The 7553-nt window shown below is 42.5% G+C and overlaps 1 protein-coding gene across 3 annotated transcripts in view; it reads left to right on the forward strand.

The window, feature by feature from the left end:
• Positions 1–7553, forward strand: part of LOC116389488 (A disintegrin and metalloproteinase with thrombospondin motifs 2-like) — a 157130-nt gene that overhangs the window by 63177 nt on the left and 86400 nt on the right. The gene's annotated exons all lie outside the window — the stretch shown is intronic.

Below are 7553 nucleotides of genomic sequence, written 5' to 3' on the forward strand. Positions count from 1 at the left end.
AGGAATGAGATACAATTCAAATGAGACACACTGGAGAAGAGGGACTAATGGAGGAATAGAGCAGAAGGAGGTGGACTTTTTTCCTCTCCTCTCCCGGCAGCAGGGTGCTGGCAGGGCGGGTGTGGCTGCAGCTGACTCTGATGCGATGTGACAGGGCGCTCCTCTCTGTCCTTTTTGCTGCTGTGTGACAGTGTGAAGCCGCCATCCACCTCTGTCTCTTTTCCCTCCTTCCCATCTCTTCATCTCTCTCACCGGTTGGGGGGGGGGGGGAGCAACACTATAAATAAGGAATAACAGCTGTCCAAATATGAATTTCTTCAAGAATTAATTAAAAAAACTGTCCAAATAAACATTAGGAATGATTAAACATGAAAGCAAACCTGTTCATTCTGACCTCAGTGGACTTGAATTTGGCGTGGCATTCTTTACTCCTCAAGTATTGATTGGAGTTGCATATGAGCGGCGAGGTATTTGAGATCACATTTAATCCGGACATTTAGGAAGTAGGCTTCCTCGAAATATTTTGAGGCAGTATTTGCAGAGCACACATTTCTTTTTAGAGCAGGGTGACCTCCCAGATAGCACTTGTGTAGCCGCGTTGGCCTGTTTCCACAGCCACTCTGTGCTGACCGAGGCTCTATCTGGTCAAGGAATTTTTCAGTTTAGGGTCAGTCACACTGACCGCTCTTCCACTGTGTATAGCCTGTTAAAGGCCACATTCTTTTCTATTCCGTCCCACTACCACTGATCATTTTTATGTTGTTTTTTGTGGTTGTGTTGTGGAACTGAAGGGTTTTTCTTGAGCCATTAATAGGACCATTCACAGTATTCATACACTTGTACTGAATGTCCAAGTCGTATAGGGATTGCTGTTTTTTATGGCCCTTTTTGTCGGGGATAGGCCTCACTCAGCCCAGCATGCATTGTAAGAAGCTGCTTCGTCACGCCGAGTGCCAATTTTGGAAAATGACTCGACACAATCAGCTCGGAAATTGCCTCCAAATGTTTCGTGGGATTCTGTATTACTCACACAGTCTTCGTTGTAGTAGTGTTACTGTAGGGTTGTCACTTCCTTGGTTTTCCCGCCAAATAGTTGGAAAGCAAAGTAGTCCAATAATTCCTGTAGATGAAGGTAACAAAATAATGAGAGCAGAGACTTGTTTTGCTAAGGCCCTTATTATTCTTACATGGGGACAGGAGGCAGAAAGCAGAATGTCAAATTGACTAAAAAGTATTTAATTTCATGTTTTTGTTAGATTCCAGTGGCTCGTTGTTATTCTCATCTTGTTATTCTGCTTGGTAACTGTGCACGTGTCATTGCCTCACAGGTTTCATCACCATTAGAAGTGTTAAATCAACCTCTGACTCAGTAGGACGAGAGGTCTAGAGCCTGAGAGAGGCAGAGAAAGGAGGCTCAGATTAGGTTGATGTTTTAGGCTGAAGTACTTTCTTGCTGTTTCTCCCTCCTCCACTGCCCATCCATCTTTATCTCCCTTTTGCCCTCCTCTCCATGTCTCTCTCTCGCTCCCTCCCACTACAGTGCGTAGAGGTCATAGCCCCAGCTGAGCCACAAGCTGCTGTTGCCTTACACTGACTACTCTACCTGCTAATATGACCAGCGAGCCCAGTTTATTACTCTCAAGCTCCGCATGGGGAAGATCACACAGACACCAACAACCACACCTGGACAGGCATTCATCATTTTAGTGTTAAGGTGGAAACCTGACATCCTCAGTTGTTTTATGTTGATGAAGTATTGGATGTTTAGCCATCAGTATTGTGGTGTTTTTGCATTCCTCCGCCACAAATAAAATGGCAGTGGGCTCCAAAATAGAGGATCTTTTTTTTAAAGTGACACACTTTTCTGTGTGTGTGTGTGTAGGAGAGGTATTTCTGAGGGTGTTTGTGGAAAAATTACATTTCTATTCACAGATGTACCACCCAGGCACATTTAAGGGCCTCAGAATTTCACATTTTGATCCATTTGAGCTTTTGAATCACTAAGAATTTGTACCAGTTCAGACAGAGTTAAAGGAAGAGTTAAAGGCAATAACTGAGACACCTGGATGGTGCCGGGGTCAAACCACGCTGCCACCCGATCCAGACTGTTAAATGACTTTCTCATGTACGTTTTGGTCACTTAAACATGCAAATGGTTGGGGTAGAAAAATGACTTACCAGAGAGGGACTTTAATGTGCTGCCCCAGCAACACGCTCTACCTTTTCTTTCTGGGAGTGCACGTGCATGTTTGTTTTTGGGAGAGTGAGTTTTCTTGTTGTTTTTTCTGCTTGGCAGTGGAAGCTCTATTCACTTGATGCAAAATGAACTGGCTATACATGTCATAGCACTGGTGATAAAACAGGAGTAAAATGGAGTATGTATATATATATATCCAATAAGTGGTGCTGATTCATTTTCTGAATGCCTTTTGATTTTCAGCAGAAGTACGACAGCCAGGATCTTTGTTTGCCGAGTGTCGTTTGTTTACTCTCATTTTCTTCTCAGATGCTGCTGGACACTGCTGCTGTCTTTTTTTTTTTTTGAGGCAGCTGTTTCTGAAGCTCATCTCTCAGTGTCTACAGGAGGAGGGGGTGGGTGAGGCGGGGGTTGGGGGATAATTTGGTTAGGGGAGGTAACTATGAGATATGGTGGAGAGGGAGGCAGGCTTTTTGACACAGCCACTCGCTGGTGCTGTGCTGTGATGTATAATGGCAATACGAGTGAGCTCGCAGAGAGCAGAATGGCCTGCACGAATTACACACATGCATACACACACACACACACACACACACACACACACACACACACACAGCAAATTGCACACAAATTGAACCTATGGGCTATCCTTCTACCATATGAACTACCAAGCACAAGCCCATGTGCGTTCTCAGGATTACGGTATCCGTTTGATCTCAGTGAAAGTGTTACATGAAAAAGAATAATGTGCAGGACGTCTCTCTGCGAAATTGTATAGAACCGTTTTCCACAAGGAGCTCCAGCCATTTGTGCTCCCTTTCAGAATATGATAGTTTAAGTGGCTTATGCTGAAGCCCTGGCCGGCAGTGCACAGCTCAAAGCAGGAGCGAAAGAGGGCTGATTTCCTCCCAGACGATGTGATTGTATAAAACTGTGGCTGTTGACTCCGCTTCCAGGCCGCAGTAATTGGGGGCAATAGAGGAGCCTGGTGTTTCCCCTCTAGATGAAATCTCTGGTTAAGCTCAGACAGGGTGTGAATTACAGTGTCTACTGTATTCTTCAGCTCAGCAAGAGGACGATGCACACGTGTGTGTGTGTGTGTGAGTGAGTGTGTGTGTGTGTGTGTGTGTGTGTGTGTGTGTAGGAGAGGTATTTCTCAGGGTGTTTGGGGGTGCACCAGCACATATTTATTTGTTTGAAAGTGGTGGGATTCCCTGGTGATTGTCAGTTTGATAGTTTGCCTCTTCCTTTATTTTTTTTGCTGGTGGTGACTTTTCTCTGAGGAGAATCTGTATAATTGTCTTTTATTTTCCCCTGTATGTGTGACTGCATGTGTGCATGAGTGAATAATGCTGCAGAGAGGACAGGCTTTGGACTCGTCTGCAGATCCGAGGATTAGAGATATCTGTTTTCAACCTGATATGTTGTATTAACAGAAGCCTGTGGATCAGATGATGGAGCAGGGACGCTGAGTGGATGTGTTAACGTTTTAATTGGCACCCACAAATTCATGCAGTACAACATAGACTCATGTATGCGCTCTTACAGCCTCAGGCTACATCCTTAACCCTTCAATCTTGTTCGTTGTGTTTGCATACGCACAGTATATTTCAATGTAATTTAACTCTGTATAATTCAATGATAATTTCTTATTTATTAGGATGTCATTAAAGAGCATGTCCCTTATTGCTGTCTGCATTTTTTTAGTATTTAGTAATACTTAACAATGTATTTCAATAGAATGAATACTGTCATGAGAAGGGACTTTGTAAAGCTGTTGCTTAGACTGCCTGTCTATTAAAGTCAACCAGGACAATATTTCAGAATAGATGCACATGGAAGGAATCTTCTGACTTTCAGCTGACATGGCAAAACTGTGCGTGTACGTCATATACAGTAAATGGTGTTTAAACTTATCCAAAGGTCTGATAAAAGTCTTGCTGATTTGTCCAAAGACGGAACAGTCTTCTTAATGACTCCGCAAATGTTTCTGCAGCTCATCAAAGTGGTCCAAGAACCAATCCGCATTGAGCACTGTAGAGTCCGTAACTTGTAGCAGAGTGCAAACCGTAAGTTGACACGTGTTTCTCATAGCGCACACCAACACCGCTTGTAGGTGAAAGCAAAAAAAAAAAGGGTTTTATTGATCCACTTTCCCTCGTACAAGGTTAGGGAAAACAAAATCTCTTCTTCCCATAAACGCTGCCGTTTAGCTCGACACACTCTAAAAGTCCACAACTCGTTCCACAACATAATCCGCACAACACGGTCGGAAAACTGTGCGGCTCCACTCTGCCCCAGATGCTACTAACAGCCGCAGCTAACTGCCTCAAAGTGTACTTAAAGTGTCGGCAGTCTGTCTTGAATGCACCTGCGTGTATTTCTTACAGTAACAAATACCAACATCATTGTAACACTCAAAGTAGAAACACTTCTGATTACATTTCGAGATATACTCTATGTAGGCGGGTGAAAACTGGTATGACACCAGACACAAAACCATATTCAGGGATCTTTATTTCTCATCTACTCTTAAAAAGATAGTTGTATTAAATTAATTTGGAACGTTCAATTTGTGTTATATTTAACAAAGATTATCCTGTACATTCAAAGTCACACTGTAAACACAAAATTTCAATTCAAAACATTTCACAAATCTTGGTCACTAACCCATGAAGTGCATCAACCGATCTGATAAAATGACTTGAATCCTAAGCTAACTTAAAGTGCCTTGAATCTGTGTAGCTCAGTGCATCAATCAGTGCATCACTCGAGTGCATGCTTTCAATGCATAAATAACTGTAGTGGTAGCTCCTCTGTTAATACAAAAATAAAAGAAAACAATTAATACCACACAGTTAACTCTGAAATTAAGAACTGGAAGTATTGGTCCATTAATAAAGAGAAATGATGCCGTTTATTTCCCACTACATTTTATCATTGTGCTAGCTCAAGTGCACCTGAGGCGGCGATGGCCACCAATCCCATACAGCACTACACAACGGATATAAACATTATATTCGGTACAATGCACACACGGATAAAAGAATGTATACTTGTAAGATGGTCTTAAAATGCTTAACGTTATTAGCCTTGCAGTCCTCTCATGAACGCTCAGCACAACATTTCTATACATTGGACCAATTGAATCACCCTCATCATTATCATTTAGCGTCAAACAATACATTTCCTGACTTCCATACACTCATATTAATGTACATCTTTCCATTGTTTTGTACAGAAATAACATTTCGAACATATTTACCCACACGGAAAACAACTAACGCTCCACAGGTTAGCCACTCGAAGAGAAGGATTCCACTTCTTGCTTCGCTCTTCACGTCCCGCTAGCTTTCTCTGGAGTACAGTGTCCTCTAGTGGCGCCCACCAGGTTACATATAAATACTAATAAATAACATTTAAATGCAAATTCAGTTAATCACTTGCATGTATTGAAGCAAAATGTTTTGCTTTGTTAAAATAAAAAAGCTGCTCCGTTCCCATCCTTCTATACTTTACCATCAACTGTAAATCTCCCAAATATAGATTCAGAAATGAGCTACTTTCTCAATTCTTCACTTCTCTCCACAAACACAGTTCTTTCAACAACTACCTCCAGGGACTTCTGTAACAATAAGACTGTAGTGGATAGACATATTTGACCTTCTTCAGTAAGTCAGAGTCACATTTCTTTCCTGACATTCTCTGCGTTTGAGCAGGACATAAGAGTGTATTTTGCACCTTTTTGTTCTATTTTGTCTCATAAGTTTCCTCCATTGTGTCGACATGCACTTTGGACAAACGACACATTTTTAAAACATTTTAAAAGTTGTTTTCTCAAGGGGAGTGGGTAATGCAGTATGTGTCTATGATCATATTGTAGCGATGTGTAAACAAAAACATGCTACCGAAACAATAAATTGGACCCAGAAGTATACATAGCATCATTAGCTGCAGTTTATAAACGGGTTGAAATTGCTTCAGGGTGGATTTCACCTTTAATTCCTCATGGGGTAGGAATAGGATGTGGAACAGTGGGGGAGAGGTTGACACATCACCTCAAAGTTGTGTTCACAAGGCCGCCATTAAACCTTGAAGTACTTGGAAACAGGCGTACATACTGTAGCAGTGTCTGCTAGTCTTATTATCGCTCACCACACCCAAAGCAGACATGCACGCAGCTCTGAGACACTTGGACAGCTCCATGAGAATGTCATTGTCACTTGCAGGGATGCATATCATGTTAGAATTACAATGCGAGAAGAAAATCATCAAGAGTCATTGCCATTGTGGGATGTTTGTGTGTATAGATGTGGTGCATTTGTGCCTGCATGTGTGCGTTTTGTTGTGTTAAACACTGTGTGTGTGGATGATTGATTGTTTACAAAGATGCAAAAAAAAAAGTGCACATTTTTCTTCTTCTCAAGTTTCTCTCGCTTTTTTTCTGTCCCTCTGCTTGATTGATCCAAATATTCTTCCCCCCCTCTCTTGCTCTCCCCCTGTCTCTCTCTTTCTCTCACCCTCTCTCACCTCTCCAGGCGGAGAGAGTGAAGCTCGGAGCATGCCTGGGAATATTCTTACTCAATTTGTGTGTCATTGCTGTGGCATCACGGCTGCTGGCGGAGGCCCTCCTTTGTCATGGAAACACCAATTTTTAATCTCGGGTCCTTAAACCAATTCGAGCCTCTCCCATCGACTAACCAACTCACTGACTAACGCATGCACCCTGGTATAATTGATGCATCTGAAACGTGTGTTAGATCGGGCACGCACACATTATATTGGAACGAGAGGTGTGTAAAGACGCAGAAGGAGACGAGCTGAGGTGTAAAGGATCGCACAACACCTGGATTGTTAACATGTGGCTGGATTAGTATTGGGGCGAAAACTGCTAAAAGAAAAGTGCTAACTGAGACTGGCAAAGGAATAATACTCCCTTCACAGCATATGAAAAAAAAAACCTGTGATAAACTGTGGAAGATACCAGCTTTGCACATTTGACACACAGGAAATGTGAATTTGAAGGTTTTTTTCAGCCTACTTTATTATTAAGGATTCAGGAAGTAAAATATCAGTGATTTCGTCTTTAAAAATGCAACCTGGAGCATAAAATTGTGTCCTTAAGTGTGGAATTTTGCCGTCGACCAACTAGACTTTGGCCACACCCACCCTCCGACGGTATCCCTGGCTACCGCTGGTAACCTTGGTGATACCGGTGGAGATATGCTGCAGTCAGTGGGCGTTGCCAGGGCGTGATATGAAAGCATAGCTGGAGCTGTGTGTGTGTGCGTATGCATGTTTATGTATGAGTGTGTGTGTGTGTGTGTGTGTGTGTGTGTGTGTGTGTGTGTGTGTG

The sequence above is a fragment of the Anarrhichthys ocellatus genome, unplaced genomic scaffold, assembly GCF_004355925.1.
Source record: "Anarrhichthys ocellatus isolate YVR2014 unplaced genomic scaffold, GSC_Weel_1.0 scaffold19, whole genome shotgun sequence".
NCBI classification, from domain to species: Eukaryota; Metazoa; Chordata; class Actinopteri; order Perciformes; family Anarhichadidae; genus Anarrhichthys; species Anarrhichthys ocellatus.